The sequence below is a fragment of the Leopardus geoffroyi genome, chromosome E1 (assembly GCF_018350155.1).
Source record: "Leopardus geoffroyi isolate Oge1 chromosome E1, O.geoffroyi_Oge1_pat1.0, whole genome shotgun sequence".
In the NCBI taxonomy this organism is placed as follows: domain Eukaryota; kingdom Metazoa; phylum Chordata; class Mammalia; order Carnivora; family Felidae; genus Leopardus; species Leopardus geoffroyi.
In genome coordinates, this window is record NC_059330.1 from 53,959,509 (window position 1) to 53,980,696 (window position 21,188).

Consider the following 21,188-nt stretch of genomic DNA (forward strand, 5'->3'; position numbering starts at 1 on the left):
GCTGAGGTATTATGGGCCCATTCTACAGATTGAGGAAACCGAGGCTGAGAGCGGCTAAGCCATGTGCCCAGCGTCTCAGAGCTAGGAAGTGGCCGTGGTGAAGTTTAAGCCTGGGGCCTGTGCCCTTTCTGCTACCCTAAAGCTTGGAAGGTTCCAGTGATGCTCCCGCCGGGAGGCAGAGGGCCCTGCTGCTTGGCCTGGGTGTGCCCGTCCCCTCTTCCCATTGCCCACCCCTCCCCCAAGGGGAGCCTCCTGCCAGTGCGGCATCACATCCGGCTTCTCTGCAGCTTCCTTGGCACGGGGCGATTGCACCCGCTAGGCTGGGCAAGTAATCCCCATCCTATTTTGGAATATGGAAACTGGTGCCCAAGGTCCATGAGGCACAGGGGCCAGGAGTGCTGGCCTTTCTCTGCCGACGGCCCTCCCATCAACCCCCTGCAGCCCAGGCTGGCTCATGGTGCCTGCTCCCCGGGGAGGACGCGGCTGGGGTGGACACGGCCCACAGCCTGGCTCTGTCCAGGGGAAGCATCGCAGAGAGAAACCAGGCCTCCCTCTCCCCCAGCAAATATTTAGCCTTCGTGTGACTGAAGCCTCTGATCCCCGGGGGCACTTGACTCTGCTGCTGTCCCAAAAAAGGAGGGGCGTCTGGAAGGTGGTTTCCCCACCGCTCGCCCAACAGTCTCCTCTTGGCCCCGGTTACCGGCCCAGATGCCCCGAAATGCGCCATGCACGCCAGCAGCTGCTGCTCTCAGCTTGCCCCTTCTCAGCGCTCTGGGTTTCAGTGACAACCCCGGCTGTCTCCTAAAGAGGCACGTCAAGGAATCCGGTCACAGTGACGCCATCGGCCGTCTCACTGTTCGCTGAGACACTGGGTGCCAGCAGCCCGGCCCTGGCCCTGCTGCTGGCCGATAAGGGATAAGGTTTCCCTGCCAAAGGAAAAAGCCAGCAAGCAGTCTTCCTTGGTAAGGAAGCTCTTAGGCTGACAGGAGACGTGGAGTGGGGAGAAGAGAGGGGGCAAAGGAGGAAGGATGGGAAGAGAAGAGCTGGCCCCCTCTACCAGGCAGCCTTCCGTGATTGCTGCGGAGCAGGTGGCCAGCCACGTGGGGCCGCTCACTGTTCGAGAAAGCTTCTGTGACATCATCACTCAGGACTCTCTAGGTGCTCTTTGCCCTTTAGCTTGTACTCGATTGATTAATTTTTACTTAAGTATTGTGATCCTTTGTCCGTTTGCCCAAAAACCATTCTCTGAGAGCCTGGCATGCGCAGGGCACTGTGAACAAAGATTCAGTCCCTGCCCTTGATTTGTTCACGGACCATGGGAAGAGGGTGGACATAAACAGGATCTGGATACAGCACAATGAAGTGCTATGGGGGGGGGGTTGCAAAAGGGGCTAAATCAGCCTGGAGGCATCAGGGAAGGCTTCCTGGAAGAGAGGGTATCTAAGTCAAGCCCCAAAGAACAGATGAGGGTCAGCCAAGCAGATGGGAGCCTGCTCTAGCGGAAGGGGACACACAAGCAAAGTCCCAGAGGCCAGAAGGAGTATGGCAGGTCCCAGTTGCCAGGGTGTGTGGTGGGGGAGAATGGCAGGCAGGGATTAGGGGACAGTGGGGAGAAGGGAGGTCCATGAGATCAGCAAGGTAATGGGAAGGCAAAGAAAGTTTTAGCAGGTAACAGACCAGATTCCTGTACCAGAAAGATCATTCTGGCTGCAACGTGGAGACTGGACAGGGGAGGCCAGGTGGGCATTGACCAGGTAGAGAGGCGGTGACCAGAGCGAGGGAGTGGCTGAGGGCCAGAGAGGACAGAGAGACAGAGGCATAGGGATTCCAGACATCCGGAAGGTGAAGAAGGTAGGACAGACCGCGTCTGGTGACTGATTGGAAGGGGCTAGAAAAGGAGGAGGGGAGAATGTCTCCTGGGCTTCTGACTTGAACCTCAGCTGCTGACGCCATTGAGCTTGGGAACCCCCGGAAAAAGTGCCTGCTCCGGGACAGAGGTGGCAAGTTCATGTGCTCGTGCTCTTGCTGGGTGTGTGCTGAGGCCAGCTTGCACCGCTTCTCGAAAACTCACTCTGTATCCCTCTTCCCAGCTCTGTGCTCAGTCACGGCAGGGCGGTGGCCTGAAATCGCCACGATGGGGCCCCTTACACGGCAGACACTGGCAGATGTTCGATGGGTCCAGAGCGGGCTGCTGACACTCACCAGCACAGCCCAGCGCGTTCCCTCCCCTCCGCCTTCAAGTGGCAGAAGGCAGCCGAGAAGACAGCTCAGGGCTCGGGAGGGCAAGCTGGGCTAGGCAGGGTTTAGAGATGAACAGTGTAGTGATGGCTAGAGACGAGCCACCCAGGGAGCGGGGCGAGGCGAGGAGAGTCTGACTGAGGCTTGAGCCCTGAAGGATCCCAACCTTCGCAAGGGGCCAACTGGCGGGCTTTCGGGGACGGCTCCCCAAGCCTCACGCCTCATAACCCTCACCACGCCGTATCATCGTGACTCATGGGGCGTGTGCCTCCCTGGGTGAGTTTTCCTTGCTCGACTGTAAGTTCTCTGAGGATGAAAACAAGTGTCTAACTCACGGCTCTATACCCCCAGTGCTCTGACAGTGCTGGGCAAATAGCCGCCACTCAGTGAATATTTGGCAAACCAACAAGCGAATGAATGAATGAATGAACAAATGACATGTTCAGGCATGCACCGGGGCCCCTCTAGGGCTAGGCTGTTTGTCTTAGATTCTATGCACGCAGAATCCTAGGACTCGGCCGAGCGAGGGTCCAGTGCAGGCTACTTAGAAGTCTTGTGGGAGATGCTAAGAAGAATTAGACAAGAAAGGCAGGACCAGGGCGGGCGGTAAGTGGCCCTCTCTGTGTGACCTTGGGTGAGCTACTGAATGTCTCTGAGCCTCCGTTCCCTCAGTCTTACCAAGTGGGGCTGGTGATTCCTACTTTGCAGGCTGTAGAGAATTCAAGAGGATAACAAGTGAGAGTACCTGACAGGCAGGTGCTCACTAACATCCATCCTCTTGCTGTCCCGCGCTGCATCGCGGCGGGACTGCGCCCTGCGTTTCCCGGCCTCCAGGTCGGCTGCCATTTCGCCACACCATCCAGTGCCTCTTGCTACGGCTCCTTTCCTCCACGCCCTGCCCCGAGCTCTGTTCTGATCTAGTGCCCCGGTTATTTCTATATCAAGGTGAGCCAGCCTGGCTGAAAAATATGCCTGGTGGAGATGTGGCTAAGAGGACACGAGCTGAATCTGACATCGTAGGGGACGGTGGGGGAGGTGGGGGGGTAGCAGGCTGAAGGGGCCGGGGGCCACGGCTGTCCCTGGCCTCCCAGTCACTCTGTTCTGGGGTTAATGTTTCTGTAATTTGCTCTGCTGGATGCTGCATTCCCAGGAAAGGGTCCTAACCTGCGACCCTTTGGCCAGCTGGGAAAATAGCTCAATAACTTCAAAATAAGGTACCGTCCCATGTGGATGGACCAGCGTAAAATGATCGGCACAATGGGCCGGACGTGAGCGGCTGCTTGTCTGGAGAGGCAGAGAAGCACCGTGCAGAGACCAGCTGGACACGGCAAACTCTCCTGGGCAGCGGGAGAGGCGGGAGGGACTGAAGGGAGCCTCTCCCACCCTCACCCCTGCGGTGCCTCCGCCATCCGTCTCTCTTCCTGGGATGTTCGTGGGGCAGGTGGATAGCCAGAGTGCAACCAGGAAAGCAGAAACAACTTGTGGATTAGCAGAGAAGGAACGAGCAACAGGGAGCTGGCTACAGGTGATGGGACAGCCAAGGAGACAAACAGGTCCAGTGATTAGCAACCCAGGAAAACTCTACCATCCTGGGCTGAAGGGGTCAGGAGAAAGGGTGGGGGCGGTGATTTGAGCACCCAGCAGGTCACCATGGGCGGTTAGCACAGGGCACCCTGTCCGCCAGGAGCTGGCGGCGTGACTGAAACCACAGCTGCTTTGCGGAATGCCAGTGGAGGGAGAAAAACGGAGAACACCCCAGCTTCTCTTCCTCCCACCTGCTCTCTCTTGCCCAAGCCTCCCACTGGTCAAACCCAGCCTGAGCCAGCTGAGCCGGCAGCCTGGGCAACCGGGAAGACAGCCACCTGTGACAGAGGACAGAACAGAGGAAGGACAAGGAAAGGATTTCGGGGGCAGCAGATCAGGAATGACACAGCCAACATGGTCGCCTTAAGCCCCAGAGCGTGCAAGCTGGGGCCTGGGAGATGCTCTCCTGCTCTCCTTCCTGACCAGTGCCGAGGGCTCGTCTGACAACCCTGGCCAATGGCATCTGGCTCCTTCCCAGCTCCTGGCGCCTTGGTGATAAATGCCCAGGAGCTTCCACCCCCAGCCCGATTCATCAGGCCAGAGACCTTGCCCACCAGGAGCTTAATCTCCCAGACAGAGAACAGAAATGCAGCCTGAGCCAGGGAGACATATAACACATCAAGGGCAGGTACCAACTGTCGGAGTCGGCCGAGGAGCCTTGCAGCTCCTGCCAGGCACAGAGATGGAACGGCCTTGGGTTTCCTCCCTTCCTACCATCGCTGGTGTGGGGGTGGGGTGGGGCTGGAAAGGAGAGCCACAGATCATCCAGGCCGTTCTCCGTTCTTGCTACTCCCTACCTAACCCTATCGGAGCCTTCCCTTTCTCCCTCCCTCCCACCTTTCCTCAGCGAGAACTAAAATACCCTCCAGTGCACCAGCAATTCTGGAAGCTCTGGACGCCGCGTTGAGCAAGGCAGGCACGGTCCCTGCCCTCACGCCGCTTCCGCGCCAAGCCCCACAACCTTCCTCACTCGCCCCCCACGAGGGCAGGAAGAACTCCAGGAGCTGTGCCCTCCCTGCTGCTTTTGCCAAACACGGGTTTCCAGGCAGGAGCTGAGGCCCCGGGCAGCCCCAGAGCCCCCTGCAGGCGTCCCTTCTCCCCCCAACCCCTTCCAAGTAAGGACGGGGAGCGCAGAGGAGAGTGGGGGGGAGGGCACTCGACCCGGAGGACTGTGATTGGCCGCCACCAAGCCGACAGATGGCTGAAGAGACCAACCCAAACCGCTGGACCGCCAGAGCGCCTGCCAATCTGGTGTCAGAGGCAGATGCCACGGGAGTCCCCGTCCCCCCCCCACCCCCCCCGCGCGCCCCCGCCCCTCGGCCAGCCTCTCCCCGCCCGTCGGGAGCGCGGCTCTAAATCTCTTTGACATAAAATATCGTCGGAGAGCCGCAGCACAGAGAGATTAAAAAACAATAAAGAGAAAGCGAAACTCTCGACTATAATTACCAGCCTCTAGCCGGCAGCAGCAAAAACGCACTAAAATTTTAATAGGAACCACTGCATTTAATTTAACGACACATTTTTTCAATTACCAGAATAATTGTTTTATTCATAAAATGAGTTTCAATAAAGAGGGTAATTTTCCTTTGTTTTTATTATTCATTTGTGCAACATATTTGAGATAGAATTCCCTCATGTTAAGGCAGCTTGGAGAGGACTCAGGACATCTGTGTCACGAGTGAACATAGGAGGGGGCAAGGGACTCGGGGAGGTGGCCGTCCACACGCCCCGGGGGGGATGACCGAGAGCTCTCTGCCAGGGCACCAACCTGCGCCCCTCCCCCCGGAGAACCTTCCAGAGTGCACTCCAGTTCACTTTGCCAGACTCCTCCAAACCTTCCTGCCAGCATCCAGCTCCCACTTGGCCAAGTTCCCCATGGCCACTGGGAAGGGGAGGTTACAAATGCAGCTCCTTCTGAACCAATGGAGGGAAGCAGAGGCTTAGATCCTCCAAAAAAAAAAAAAAAAAAAAAATCATCCTGCTACACTGTAACGCAGCCAAAGCCCAGGGCCACCTGGAGGAGACATTAAAGGTGGGCAGAGACCACATGTGGACGCCAGCCTGTTGCCACCAGACTGAGAACAGGCTTCACTTAAGGGCCCCTGGGCTTCTGTCCCTGCCCTCCCACCATCCGGACTGCTATGACGACCAGCGCTTACTGGTGCCTCTCCTGCGTCCCCTGGACCAGCCCCCCAGCACCCAACAGAGTGGGCAATGTTGTTCCACCCACTTTCAACAGGAGAGACTGTGGCTCAGACAGATGAAGCAAGTCCCTCCGCCCCCTGATCTCACCCCTAGGAGGCGGGGAACGGGATTTGAACCCAGACAGACTGCCCCGAGCCCAGAGCTTCGGAGGATGCGGCCGCTGGCAGCATCCGTCTGGTGCCACCGGCTGGCCTCGCGGTCGGCTGCTCTCAGTGTCAGCTCGCCAGCGCTTCTCGCTCTGGCTTCTTTCCACTTTTCTCCAAGTTCTCCCGGGGGCAAGCTCTCAGCTCAAGAGCCCTCCCCGTGAGCCTCAGGCCGGCACTCACACAGGGCCGGACTGCCTGGGAGTAAGCAGCTCTATGGGAGACGCTCGGGGCCGTCTGCATCCTGGGTTCCTGGAGCGTCCCAATGCCAGCCCGGAGCGGCTGTCCCAATGCCAGCTCCCCAGCCACGGCTGATGGTCCCTGGCCATCTTGTTGCTCCTGGGGCTGGACAGATGCAGACCAGGGTGGGTGGAGGCTGGGAGTGAAGGGGCAGAGGGTCCCCGGCTCTGGGCACGTGGAGATGATGCCGAGCATGGAACCCCCTCTGCGGTGTCTGGTCATTCTGAACCCCAATAGAGCCAAGAGGGGAGAGACAAGCCACCGGGGACCAGCCGCGGGAACCCGCCTCCAGTAGGGAAATTGACATTGGTGCACAATTTCCCGTGTCAAGGGCTTTAAGCAGACATTACCTCTGTACTCCCCATGGCCACCCTGGCAAGTGGATATTCTTGTTCTCCTGACAAAGATGAGGAAATTGAGGCCCCAAGAGGTCAAACGAGCCTTGTCCAAGGTCACTGAGCAGCCTGGCGGGGATCATCCCCAAGCCTGTGTTGGGTGCACCCCCTCCATATTGTGGGGTTTCTCCCGCAGGGAGCTGCCCCCTAAAAAGACAGGATGGCAGGAGGATGGACAACAGATGACAGAGGGGACAGCGTCAGGCTCACCTGGGAGCCAATGCACTGGGCACACTACCCATCACACCTGCGACCTCCTTCCTTGGGCCTGTGCCCCCTGCTTGCCCAAGGTGAAGGGATCCAGCCCTCCGCCTCCTGACCGCACAGGCCTTGACCCGGGGACACAAATCACCCCCCTTCCTGAGGGGTGCAGGTGCAGGGGCGCGGCCAGCTCTGGCCCGAAGCCTCAGTTTTCTTGAGCCCTTTGGTAAGTTCCCAATACAGGGACAAAGAGATGGGACGCAGGAGTGGTGGCTTCTCAGGATGGCTCCCTGCTCCTACCCCAGGTGTGGCCCTCTTTGAGGGGAGACATTTGGTGGCTCCAACACGTCCTCCTGGAACCCAGACTCCTCACCGGGGGCATGTCCTCCTGTGTGTGTGGGGCGGGGATGGGAGGACAGGGGGTGGGTTACTAGGAGTGCCGGGGCCCTGAACTCACGTGGGGGAGAGGTTTTATGTCCTTCGCGTGGGGCTGGGACCACCCATGCTTACCCCTGGAGCAGCCCCATTGCTTATCGCCCCCCCCCCCCCCCCCCCCCCCCGACAGCCTTGGACTCCAGGCCTCCTCCTGCGGGAACTTCAAAAGGGCCCTGGACATTCACACACCAGCCTATGTCTCTTATCAGGCTGGTCTGGCCAACGCCCCCACCCCCAGGTCTTCTGCTCCTTCCGGGGGGGCTCTCCCCATGACTCTGGGCTCCTGAGGATGGGACCAAGTTGTCCTTGACCTTGGGAGTCCAGTGTTTTGCAAAATGCCAGGAATGTAGGAGCAGTTAATCAATACTCTATGTAACAGCAGAACATGACAACTTCGCTGCTGAAAGGGCTAAGTTAGGTCCCCCCCACCCCATTCATATGCTGAAGCTCTAACCTCCTGCATCTCTGGTTGTGACTGTATTTGGAGACAGGGCCTTTATTTATTTATTTTTTTAAGTTTATTTATTTTGAGAGAGAGAGAGAGAAAGAGAATCTGCACTGTCAGCACAGAGCCCAACGTGGAGCCCGAACTCACGAACTGTGAGATCATGACCTGAGCCAAAATAAAGAGTTGGACGCTCAACGGACTGAACCACCTAGGCGCCCCAGGAGATAGGGTCTTTAAAGCAGTGATCAAGATTGAATGAGGTCATTGACGTGGACCCTAATCCAATATGATCAATGTCCTATAACACAGACACACATGGAGGGAAGAGCGTGTGAAGACGCGGGGAGAAGACGGCCATCTACAAGCCAAAGAGAGGGGCCTGGAATAGATCCTTCCCTACCGGCCCCCAGAAGAAGCCAACCCCACTGTCACCCTGATGTTGGATGCTGAGGCTGCAGAACAGGAAGAAAATAAACTTCTGCTGACATTACAGCATCTCTAGCAAATGATTACACACACTTTTGTACATATCTCTTCCCTTCCTTGGAATTCATCTTCCTTCTCTGCAAATGGGAGCTCTATACATCCAGTGCTGGCTGGAAGCCCGCCTTGTCCAGGCAGCCTGCTCTGATTACAGCCACTCTTTTCCCTGTAACTCTGTGGGGTCTCTCAGCGTCCTGTGTGTGGGGTATAGACCCCCACTTCTTGCTGGGTTGCTCTGCATGCGTGACTAAGTCAGTCGGGTGTGGGTTTTATTAACAGGACTGGGGCTGTGAGCTTTCTCCTGCCAGGCCTGTGTCTCTCCCGTCATCAGGAGCCCCTCCCTGTGCTCTGGACTCGGCCAGGGGCTCGGCCCCCCCAGACGAGCTGGGGAACCGGGCTGGCAGGAAAAAGGAACGGGGGAGCTTTTTTTGGTTTCTCACTCTGACAGTGCTGCTCCCCTGCACACCCCCGAGTTAACCCAAGAGCATTTATTATCCAGCTGAGTGCCAGCCCTGAGCTGTGGGCTGCGGGCACGCGGTCTTGCCCCCAAGAAGATCTGCACGCAGCAGGTGACGCTGTGGGGACAGAGAGAGTACAAGGGACAGCGGGGACAGTCTGGAGAGGGGAGCCAGGGAGGGCTGCATGGAGAATCCCAGTGTTCACCAGGCCTCGAAGGGGGCAGGACCTGAACTGTGGGTACATCAGACCTTGGGCTCCACGCGGCCCGTCCCCTCCTCTGTCTTCTGAGGGTGCTAAAGCCACCGGAGGAAGGGGCTTGCCCAAGGTCATTGGTCAGGCCAGGCCCTGGGCCTCAGAGGGCACTCGGAGGTCACTATTCCAGCCCCTGCCATCAGGTGGGCATGGCTGCGCTAGCCCGAATCTCCCTGTTTCCTTCCGCCTCCAAGCTCTGGGGCTCGACTAGGGGGGATGAGGAGGGGCCCGTGTGGGGGGCGGGGAGGGGAGAGGGGCCGCCGGGCGCCAAGATCACATAAGCAGCAGATGTCGGTGGATTAGTGGCTCCGCTTCCCAAAGCCGCCCGAGCCACTTAATATTCTGCAGACAGAATTGCTTCCCTTTCATAAAAAGCAAACACTGAAATGCTGCAGACTCCAAACACCTGGGGAGGGCTGGAGCCTCGCGCACCTCGGGAAGGGGGTCCCGGGAAGGAGGCCAAGGGCGGGGGGGGGGAGGGGGATCAGCCCGCTCGCTGATGGAAAGCAGCGGGCAGGCCCCGCAGGGAGGGAGGCCGTGAGGGTGCAGAGGGTGTCCCGGGCTTCGGGGGATCCAGGGCGCGGGGGCCACTGCGCCGGGGGGCCTGGGTGTGGGGCAGACAGGTGGCGGAGCGATGGCACCCGGTGGCGGTCACCACCAGGAAATGACACATTCAGGGACCATTCCTCTCTCCCTCTTCATGACACCAGACACTCGGGATGGAGGCAGAGTCACTGGGGTGGATCAGCAGGACGGGAGGTGGCAGGTTCTTTCCACACAAACAGATCAACAGAGCAAAACAGCAAAGACCTTTAGTTAAATAGGACGAAGAATTTCAAGAGGCCACACGAGTGTTTTTTTTTTTTTTTTTTTAAATAAAAGGAAGACAATGTTCTTGGATGAGACAGAGCTCACCTCACCCAGACAGGAAAGAGGCAGAAGAGCTCCCTCGGCCAGAATCGCGAGAAGTGCCAGGAGCGGCTGGGTACAGCCTGGGACAGATGACGTGGTCTCGGGGCGCTGGCTGGACGAGAGGGCTTCTGTGGCTGGGTGTTTATGCACCGTGAGTCATTTCTGGTAGGGGCGTTCGCGTTTGACCCGCACAGGACGTTCCTTTGAAACGCACGTTTTTCTGAAAAAGATTTGCTCACTCTTGTGCCGTGGTTGTTTTCCCGTGGTCGTTCCATTTCTGTCCCCCGTTTCGGAAGGAATTTGGTTGGGGGTGCTAACTCAGCCTGCCTGCGGAGAAGCAGAGCCGGGGGGCTGCCCGAACCAGTTCTGGAGCCAGACTGACTGCCTGGGTTCAGATCTGAGCTCTGCCGTCTCCTACTGCCTTTGAGACGCCTGGCTGATTTTCCAACCTCAGTTTCCTTATCTGTAAAATGGGAGTAATGGCAATACATTGCTCATAAGCAGCAAGGGTTGAGTGACCGAAGCGCATAAAAGAACACAACACAAAGTAAGCTCTCAACGAATACTAGCTGGCCTGGCTGCGGAAGGCCTGACCCTGCCAAGGCTTAGAGCAAATGCATTCTGGGAGCTGATGGACCTAGAATGTTCTTTCCCTTTTTCTTTCTCTCCCTTTCCTCCCCTGCTGCCTTCCTTCCTCTTCCTCCTCCTCCTCTCCTTTTTCACTAGAAGCTCCTCCTTCAACAGAGGATGGAGAATAGCTTGGCTCTTAAGAGCCCAAAGCTTCAAAGTCCTGTCATTCTCATCACTTTTCTCATTAAGAGCAGTTCCTTGCATTTTGTGAGTCTAAACAGAAGACACAGCAGAGGGAGTTGATGTGGCTTCTCCCCTCCCCTCTCACACCAACACGTCCAGGGCTCCCTGGAATAGCACACGGGGTCTCTCTCAGGCCCCCTCTGCCGGCTGCCCCATCCACCTGCCTCCGGCCCCATCCTCCACACTAGGGGGCTGGCAGCCGTAGGGGCTCCTAGTGTGGGAGCCAAACACCTTCCATCAAAGCTCGAAAGATGCACATTGGCCATGAAGGGAGAAAACCGGAAGTCCCGCCCGTGAATGGTGAGCAAAGACCTTCAGCCCCTGGCCTCACCAGACAGGTGTCAGGGGAGCCGGTGATCCGAGAATATGTGCATGCGATGAGCTCTGCATGTTTATTTTTGAGACCGATAGAGAGAGACAGAGCACGAACAGGGGAAGGGCGGAGAAAGAGGGAGACACAGAATCCGAAGCAGGCTCCAGGCTCTGAGCCATCAGCACAGAGCCCGACGCGGGGCTCGAACCCACAAACCGCGAGATCATGACCTGAGCCGAAGTCGGAAGCTGAACTGACTGAGCCACCCAGGCGCCCCTGTACATGGCACTTTAGATGTCCACGCACGTTCACACCAACTGTATCTCCTGGGAAGCTCACAGCTTGGGAACCATCAGCCCATTACACAGATGAAGAAGCCAAGGCCCAAAGAGGGGAAGTGCTCTCCTGTAGCCACATGCTGCATCAGCCGCCAAACTACCAGGACCAGGGGGGCCTGCCGTGGAATTATGTGTCATTTCCACCAAGACCCCGGAGGGGAGGCTGCTGGCTGGGGTCTTCACCCTCCCCACGATGGGGGTTCCTGGTCCTGACCCCAGAAGCCGAGAGTCACTGGTCCTAAGGGATGAGACCAGGTCTGCCTGCTTCTGCCTCTTCCAGCCTATGGCCCGGCTCCCGGGATCGGGTCTCATTTCAAAGGACGAAAAGTCAGCCAGGAAACAAAGTGAGATAAGAAAACACGTGTGAGAAGTTAAGTGAGAGCCCTTCCCTCCTCTTCTCTGGGGGAAGAAAGAGAAAATCAAATGATTCTTCGGCCTGCGGTTCGGTGGGAATCTCCTGCCTGCATCCAGCCTCCGCACACAAAGCCCAGGCCAGAAAGTATTTGTCCCAGTCCAAGGGGGACTTGAGGGGCGCGCCTGGTTGTTTAATCTGTATCTGACCCACTGGAGCGACGCGGAGGGGCAGAGAGGGGCAGAGGCCAAGGGTGATGGGGACAAAGGGACTCCAACAAGAAGACAGAATGCCACTGGGGTGCACACACTGAGGACCTCCCTGAGCCTTGAGTTTTCTCACAGGTGGAGGAGGGATGAGAGTAATACATGCATCAGTGTGTCTCTGAGGGCTAAATGGGATGATGTATGTAAAAACAGTTGGCACACTGGCACAGAGCAAGGAGTTGAAAAATGGAAAATAATATAATTTAATACGATATAATATAACATAATGCAATATCATAGAATATATTATGTCCTAATGTGTGTTATAATTCTTTGTGTAGGGGCTCTTGAGCCTGAGAACCTTCTGCTGACACGGGAGGAGGGGAAGGGGTGGGTGGGAAGGCATTCAGCTGACAGCCCAGAGCCCAGAGCCCCGAGCGGGAATGCAGGAAGGTGGGGGGAGGCAGGTGCCCTGTCATCTGTGTGTTCCCCCCTTCCCCGTCCCTTCTATTCTATAAACCACCCTTTAGCCTGGCTGCTTGCCCAAGGCCTCCTCATGGCCAGGTAAGTGGACACGGAGGGACAATTAGGTAAGGTCAGCCCGTCACTCTTTCTTTCCGTGCACACCTCCCTGCCCTAATAGAGACCGGTGCCCCAGATGTCTGTGCACGAGTCAGGATGCCACTAAAACTGCCTGGAGAGCACACGGGAGAGGGCAAGACAACTCAAACCCTTGGGTCGTGGGCCTGATGCCCCCAAAGGTTGGGCACCGCTAACCACCATGGCCCCTCGACCAGCATTTCCTCTTGGTCTTTTGTCAGTGTGTAGGACGGGGCGGGGGGGGGATCCCCAGGTTGTCATGCAGGGGAGGTGGGTCTACGCCCCAGAGTCTTGCCTTGGCTCTGCCTTGAAAGGCAATGTAATACGGAACACAAACACGGGCTCCACACAGAGCGGGGTTCGAACCCTGCCCACGAGCGGATCGCCAAGACCCCGAGAACCTCGGTGTCCTCATCGGCAGGACTCAGTCGCTGCCAGTGCTACTGCCCAGAGTCATGAGGATAAACCACACACGGGTGCCGCTAAAGCAGTTAACAACCAGGAACACGGGGCGCCACTCAACTGGAATGATGCGGGGCCTACAGGGTGGAGCAGGCTGGGCGCCCCGCCGGGGTGGCTGTGCTAAGCGTTCACCCTTCAGCTGCTGGAACGCGGAGTGTCCCAGACATGTCGCTGGCTGTGCAAACACGGAAGAACTTTCGGCGTGCCGAGGGGGAGGGGCATGGGGTGGCCGTGCGCCCCGCTTACAGGGTTACTGTGCTTTGCTCTGGCACAGAGCAAGGAATTGAAAAATGGAAAATAATATAATTTAATATGATATAATACAACATAACGCAGTATTATTCCTCTTGCGTGCACCTGCACTGCCTTGTGCCTACCGGGCCAGCTCCCACTCCTTCCCTGGCTCGGATTCGGGAGCACCCGGGCTCCTCTGCCAGGGGACCGTGTCTGGGCCGAAGCTCCCACTTGCCAGCAAGAGCTAGGACACCCTCGGGGGTCAGCAAGCAGAGTGCATGGGACGAGGACAGTGGGGCAGGTAGGGCACAGAGGAGTGGAGACGCCACCTTGCTCCTGCTCGCTGTGCCCAGGCTTTTGGGGATCTGGCGAGCGCTCTGTCCCAGACTCCCACAGCCTCGGCCACCAGAGATGTGGGCCGAGAGAAGGGCTGGGGAACTATTTTGGGTCTGGAAAGAGAGCTGTGTGGGCGTGTGAGGGAGGCAAGGTCAGGGTGGGCAGGGCGGGGCCCCTCCTTCTGGCTCCTTCCACCCACACGAGCCACCCTGCCTGTGGTCAGTCCTCAGTCTGGCCTCCGTCTAAATGATGAAGAGCCCGAGGGGGAAGTAGGAGGTGCAGAAGAGAGGCCAAGACAGAGGATAGCGTCGGGAGAGGAGAAGTCAGCCCAGGGCTGGCCCAGGAACAGCTGGCCTGAGAGGTGGGAGCCAGAGGGCCACCTGTGGATTGTCGAGACCCCTTGGCTGGCTGCTCCTGGACTGAGTCTCTGTTCGCAAGGGCTCTCTCTTCCCAGGCCAGGATCAGGGTGACAAAAGTGAGGGAGGGGTGCAACATGGAAGGGAGGGGTGCCGAACACTGCAGTCACTGAGATAAATAAGATTTTAATGCAGCGTTTCCCCAAACACAACTTTAAGGTAAGAAATTCCATGACGAACAAAGTATCACAATAGATAAGTCAAGTCAGGCTCCAGCAGGGCCGGGAGTGGGGAAGGCGAGTACGGTCAGCCGTGCCAACTGCAGGGTCAGAGCTTCTCCTTATTGAACATTTTGGTATTTTGTCCGCTGTGGAATTGTTGCATTAACTGGGGTGTTCGAAAACATTGCACTGAAACATTATTTATCTTGATTACCGAATTTCTGGGCACCCCTTACAGTTTGTACTGGGGGCGAGGGCTCTAACTTGCCCCACCCCCCTCCTGCGCTGGCTCTGTTCTGTTTTCACATCCGATCAGTTCACTTGTTCCGCCCACGTCCCTCCAAGGATCAGAGCAGGTGAAAATATGGGAGAACAGCAGCTACATAGAATCTGATGCTGCGTGAGGCCCGAAGCCTCTCAAAGGAGAAAACGGAAGCAGCAGGGGAGAGGCAGGCAGGCAGGGAGGAGGGTCTGTCCAGGGTGCTGGACACGGGCTGGGGAGACAAGGGGAGAGCCTCGGGGACTGGAAAAATATCACCGCCATGTACTGAACAGGTTACCATGTGCAAGGGCTGTTGTGAATGATGTGTACATATTCTATATGCTTTGACACAGGCCCGCTCATCCTAAAACAAGGAGGTGGCTTCACTTACGTTCCCCATTTTACGGATGTGAAAAACTGAGGCACACAGAAATACCCAAGGCTGTGGAGCCGCGACGAAGCAGAATATCAACTCAGGTGGTCTGACCCGGACCTCAGAGTTCTTACCACCCAGGAAGGGGGGAGGGGGAGTGGGGACAGAGGCCATGCCCCGGTCCTGGGCCTCAGGTCACTGCTGGCAGGGAGGCCTGGGCAGGCTCCCTAAATAAAACCCTATTTCTTTTCTTTTTTTTTTTTTTTTTATGTTTTATTTATTTTTGAGACAGAGAGAGACAGAGCATGAACAGGGGAGGGGCAGAGAGAGAGGGAGACACAGAATCCGAAGCAGGCTCCAGGCTCTGAGCCATCAGCCCAGAGCCCAACGCGGGGCTCGAACTCACAGACCGCGAGATCGTGACCAATAAAATCCTATTTCAAATGCGCTGGTGAGTTTTCTTTCTTTTCCAGTCTTACAGCTTATCTTTTTGTAAACTTCTTGCAGTTACCCTGCTTCATACTTTTCTGTAAATCCAGACTTGGATTTCTTAGAGTTGCTTGGATCTGTACGGTCCAATATAGCAGCTACCCGCCACATGCAGCTGTTTAAATTTCAACTTCACATAAAAAAAAAAAAAAAAAAAAAAAAGAAATAGCATAAGAAATTCAGTTTCTCAACTGCACCGGCCACATGTGCTTAGTGGCTACCATGTTGGGCCCGGGAGAATACAGAACACATCTATCACCAAAGGAAGGAAGTTCCACTGGACCTTGATGGCTTAGAGTGTGGAGCTCATCTGAATCACTTTCCACTTCAGGTAGAAGTCTGCGTTCTCTCCTGGGTCTGAGCCTCTGGGCTAGATGGCCATTGGGAACAACCGATTTTGTTTTGAAGTTTATTTATTTATTTTTGAGAGAGAGAAAGAGAAAGAGTGAGCACGAGTGCACATGTGTGAGTGGGGAAGGAGCAGAGAGACGGAGAGAGACAATTCCGAGCAGGCTCCGTGCTGTCAGCATAGAGCCTGATGTGAGGTTCAATCCCATAAACCATGAGATCATGGCCTGAGCCGAAACCAAGAGTGGGACGCTTGATGGACTGAGCCACCCAGGTGTCCCAACAACTGTTTTAATTTATCCCACGGGATGCAGGTGTGACCCAGAGGGATGCCCACTGTCCTCCCTGCCCATTCCCATGGCCTTGAGAAGCTGAACATCTAGGCCTGGGCTTCTAGGAAGGGTGGCGTGGCTGCTCTCAGACCAGTCTTCCTCCGGCAGGTAATAACTACATAAACAACTGCCTGAGGCACTGGAGAGGAGCAGGCCGCACTAGAAGGGACTCAATACTCAGAAGACAGGAAAAGCACTCAGGTGAGTTTCCCATATCTATGGGGTTTTATTTGAGGGCAGGCGCCAGCCTCTGCTAAGTGGGGCAGCTAGACTCCAGAGAGAAAACCCACAGCCTTACTGGCTTAAAGAACTACAGCACTGAGTATGGGGGTGACCAAGGCGACTGAAAGCCAGCAAGACAAGGGCCAGAGGGACGAGGCTCAAATTCTGTACAAAAACTCGACCCAAATCTTAGGCGGACCTTTGAAATCGGTATGCAAGGGCTTCTCTCCCCCTCCCCTTAAAAAGTCTAAAAGAATTGCACAGAGATGTCTGCTACAGGCCATCACAGGGGAGACAGAGTTTGGAGTTTGAGTCCAGCCCAGTGAACTGCTTTGTTTGTTTTAAATCAATGCACTTCAGGGTAACATAACGAAATCCAGAGTCGCTACAACGTATCATCCACAATGTCTAGGACATAACCCCAAACTCCTCGACACCTGAAGAAACAGGAAAATGTGACCTCTGCACAAGAGAAAAGAAATCGACACAGACGGTTTTAAAATGACTGTTAAAACTGTCCTGAAGGACATAAATGAAAACATGCTTGTAATGAGTGAACGAACGGGAAACGTCGGAGAGAGGTAAAAACCATTAAAAAGAACCACACGAGGATTCTAGAACTGAAAAACAGTTTGTGAGATTAAAAATTCACGGGATAGGACTGACAGTGAACCGAAGAGTAAAGAAGAGACAGCCAACGACTGTAAGGACAGATCAATAGAAAATACCCAATCTGAAGCACAGACAGAAAAAAAGATGAAAAGAACAAAACAAAACAGCCCAGAACTTCAGGGACTAACGGTGAAATATGCATATAAATGGAGCCCATCACACAGTAAGCGAAGTCAGGGTTGGGAGCCCGATCCAAAGTCCGTTTTCATTTGTTTATATTACTGTGTATTAACTATGGTTCCACATTGGATTCGTGTGTGTGTGCGATGGTGGTGGGGGGGGGGGGTGGTGGTTTGAAAATAATTCCTACCCCAGAAATAGAGGAGGATCAAACTGGGGTTGGGTCCAAGCACTGGAAAAATTTAAAGCCCTTCCAGATGATTCTAAGGTTCAGCACGGGTTGGGAACCATACACTCTGCTGCCGTCTGGAAAATACCAAAGAGAGAGAACTGGGTCAGACCTGCTCACACTGATAGGTGGGCAGTTAGAACTCTTGGGAGAGGCCTTTGGGACAAAGCTCTAACCCAGACCAGTGAGTCTGTAACCCCCCATTCCTGGTCTTTGTCCCAGATTTCTAGGAGGCGCACAGCCGTCTCCAGCTCTCAGCTCCTGAAGATACGGGGGTGATAAAAGGGTCCGAGGAGACTCTCATCGCAGCCTGAGTTACGGGAAGTGGCAGCAGCAGGCACAGGAGGCTTACTCTGGGTGACGAATGGGCAGTGAGATCTCAGATCCCTTCCAGGCTTTGGCTGAGGGAAGGCAGAGAGTCAGAGAGCCCCCATCACTCTCTCAGAACCCCTCAGGACTGTCCCACAGTCCCGCCTGCACTGGGCCAGGCCGACAGGGGCCAACTGCTCCATGGGGGAAGCCTGGCCACCTCCACCGCTCTGCCCTGACATTGCTCACACCCTGCTCCCTAAACCCAACCCGGACCTAGGACACTGCTCCCACCACCCCTGGGGCCCAGCCCAGAATCCATATGACCCATCAACTGTGAGCTAGCTCCTTGCTCTGTTTCCCCAAAGCCCAGCACAAGTAGTCTCTGAACACACGGAAGTATGAGTGAGGCAGGGTCCTACTGCCATCTGGCTCAGTTTTGTCATTTGACACCAGATTAGCCAAAAAAAAAAAAAAAAAAAAAAACCCAAAACAAACAAAACAAAAAAACAACCAGTGAGGCTCAGAGAGGTAACACTGCCTTCCCACAGCACAGCTGAGATCAAAGCCTGGTCTGTCTCTAATGGCACAGCCCTCCGGGAGCAGCCCTATTCTCCTGTCCCATGTCTCTCAAAACCCTTGCTGTACTGAATCAAATTCAATTCTAAACGGCCCCCTGGCCAGGACCAGGCCACCAGCGGTGTGGCGGGGCCCACGTGCTCCGTGCCCCCTTTGGGTTCCTGCCCCCAGCAGCTCCTCACTCTGTGGCAGCTCGTGGCCTGGCGTCAGGGGTGGCTACTGCAAGCCCCAGCACGGTCCCCAGTGGCCGCGCATGCTCAGGGAGCTAGACGGCTCACCCGGGCCCCTTCCCGGCTTATCGATCCGGGTCCAGGGGGAGCTGCAGGAACCCAGCCCGCGTGGTCCCTCAGGCGCTCCCAACAGCCTGTGTCTAATGACCGCAGAAAGCCATTACAGCTCACTTAGCTGTAAACAGCTCTCCACAGCACTCATTAGGGCCACCGAGGAGCTCAGAGCGCTCCTCTTGGAGTGAGGGGGTGTGTGTGCGCCGAGCGAGTGTGGGCTGCACCTTCTTACTGGAAATGCGGCTTCCCACCCGGCCTGCCTTCCAGGAAAGGGGAGCCTGGCTGGGGCCCGGCCAGCTGCCCTGCCCTCTCCGACCAGGGTCCTCACTGCGGTGGCTCTCTACTCCCTGGGGCGGAACCCCGGCTGCTCCTGTGACAACGTGAGCCAGGATTTCCACACCCCAGGCTGGTGTGACATCCAACCAAGAGGACAGCCAGCTGGACAGATCCCCTGGGGTGTGCCCAACATCCTGGAAACAGTGGCTGTCCCCAGACAGACCCCCTTCCTTCTTTGGAGGGACGTACATTTCTGGGGCCTAAATTTCAAGCAGGTGAGACCTGGGGTGATGCTTGGTCCAAATGTTCTGTCTCTTCCAAATCAGCGCTTTCAAACTTAGACCTGATCCTAATACAATTCTATATAGGGTCCCAACAGATAAGACAGAGCAAAGGGTAGATACTTCATCCCAGTTAGGGGACGGGGGGAGGCCTATCGGTTTAGCTGTCCTACCCCACGGCTCTCTTCTCTGCCAGGAGCACCGGAGGCCTCTCCTGTGGCCAACTCCCATCCACCTCCAGGCCCTGGGGGCAGCCCCTGCAGGAGCCCCTTCCCCCCTCCACCCCTCCCTCCCTCTCTCACACCCAGTTCTGTTCCTTCTCAGCACACGCCACATTTTCCAATTAGAGTTCTATCTGCCTACTGTGAGCTGCACAGGGACGGGTACCGTGTCCACTTTGTCGCCTTATCTTAGCAGAGATCTGATGGGTGAATGAATGAACGACCCAAGCAGATGATGTCTAGATTGCTTTGAGGCCTTCTGGAGAAGGGGTATCTACGTCTTACTGTCATTGACCTTTCCCATTCTCCAATCCTCATGGCCCACGTCTCCTCTTATCTGCACCTCCCGCCCCCCACCCCACTCCCCGCAAGATCTGATTAGCTCCCATCTGTCGCTCACCTTTGAGCTGAGACATTTTCGCCCAGGAAGCTGCCCAGCCAAGTGAAATGTCCAACACGCCCCCCTGTGACGGCCCCTTGTGGTTCCCTTCTCTCTGGATTACAAGCCCAGTTTCTTTAGCATCCGTACCTGCCTAGACGTCCAGTACAGGTATGCTGGATGAGTGAATGGGCAGCTATCATATGGCCCTGCAGCCAGGAGGCAGCACCATTCTCTCCGGGCTGAGGACGTGGCCACGGGACGGTCCCTCTCTGTCCTCCGGCTTCCTCCCAGTCACCCACCCCCTAGACACCTTCCCAGGGCCCGAGAAAAACTCTCCAGGGAACATGCCCTGGCCCAGCGGGGATTAGCTGGACGATGGGAGGTGGGTGCAGGAAGTGGCATCTCTCCTTAGGACAAGACCGTGATGCAGCTAAGGAAGGTGACAGAGGAGAACCTGAGGCACCAGGGGCTGGAGGCCCAACCACCACATTCCTGTGTCCCTCCTTCACCAGGAAGACGGCACTGGTACCTGGCAGGTACCCAAGGGCCAGCAGACTGGTCAAGTTCCCCCGTGCCCCACCGGTCACTCTGGGTCACCTCCACCACCCACCCAGCTGCTAGGATCCCAAACCTCGGAGCGGTCTTCGACTCCGATCTTTCCCTCACATCCAAGCCAACAGCTCAGCATCCTGCCAGCCCTTCTCCCCGCATGCGCCTAGGATCCGACCATTTCTCACCACCCTGCTAGCAGCACCCTGGCCCAGACCGCCGCCACCCCTGGCCTGGACCCCAGCCTCCTCACTGGTGTGCCTGCTCCCCTCCGCCCCCCTGCACTTTGTCCCATGTGGCATCTACAGGGATCAACTGAATGCATAAACTGGATCGCCCCACAGCCCCGCTTAAAGCTTCCAGCGGCAGCCGCTCCCATGCAGAAGAAGATCCAGAGTCCACACCGTGACCCACAAGGCCCCGCGAGGACTGGACCCACCTCCCGTCCCTCATTCACACAGGACGCTCTGGCCCCTCTATCCCGGCACATGCCAAGCCCAGCCCTCCCTCAGGGCTTGCGCTCAGTGCCCTCAGCTCCTCCGAGTTCTTCTTTCTTCTGGGTCACTTGCAGACATCAGAGGCCCTCCCAGACCCTCCCCACCTCCACGGCAACCGACTACCGCTCCCCACCCCCACTGGCTGCAGTGTCCTCGTGGGCCTGGTCCCTTCGGGACACTACCCCTTCCTTCTACGTACTTCTGTATTCTCTGCCCTTTCCTGGGGAAAAAGTTACATTCACTCCTGTATCCTCAATGACTAAAACGATGCCCTGTACACAGAAGGTGCTCAATAAATACGTATGGAATGCAGGAGTGATTTTTTCGACTCCATTAGCTGATTCATCAATCAGTCCCCCTTGGCCACATTTGTCTGGAGGGACGCATCCAATAGCTCAGATCACACACATGTGGCACACGTGCACACAGATGTGCACCAACGTACACACACACACACACACACACACACCTACCCGCCGATCCTTCTCCGCTTCCTTCCTTTACCTCTCCCGTTTGTACCTTCGACCCCTTGGAGCT

The 21,188-nt window shown here is 56.3% G+C and overlaps 1 protein-coding gene across 1 annotated transcript in view; it reads right to left on the minus strand.

Moving 5' to 3' along the window:
* Positions 1–21,188, minus strand: part of SDK2 (sidekick cell adhesion molecule 2) — a 266,290-nt gene that overhangs the window by 180,685 nt on the left and 64,417 nt on the right.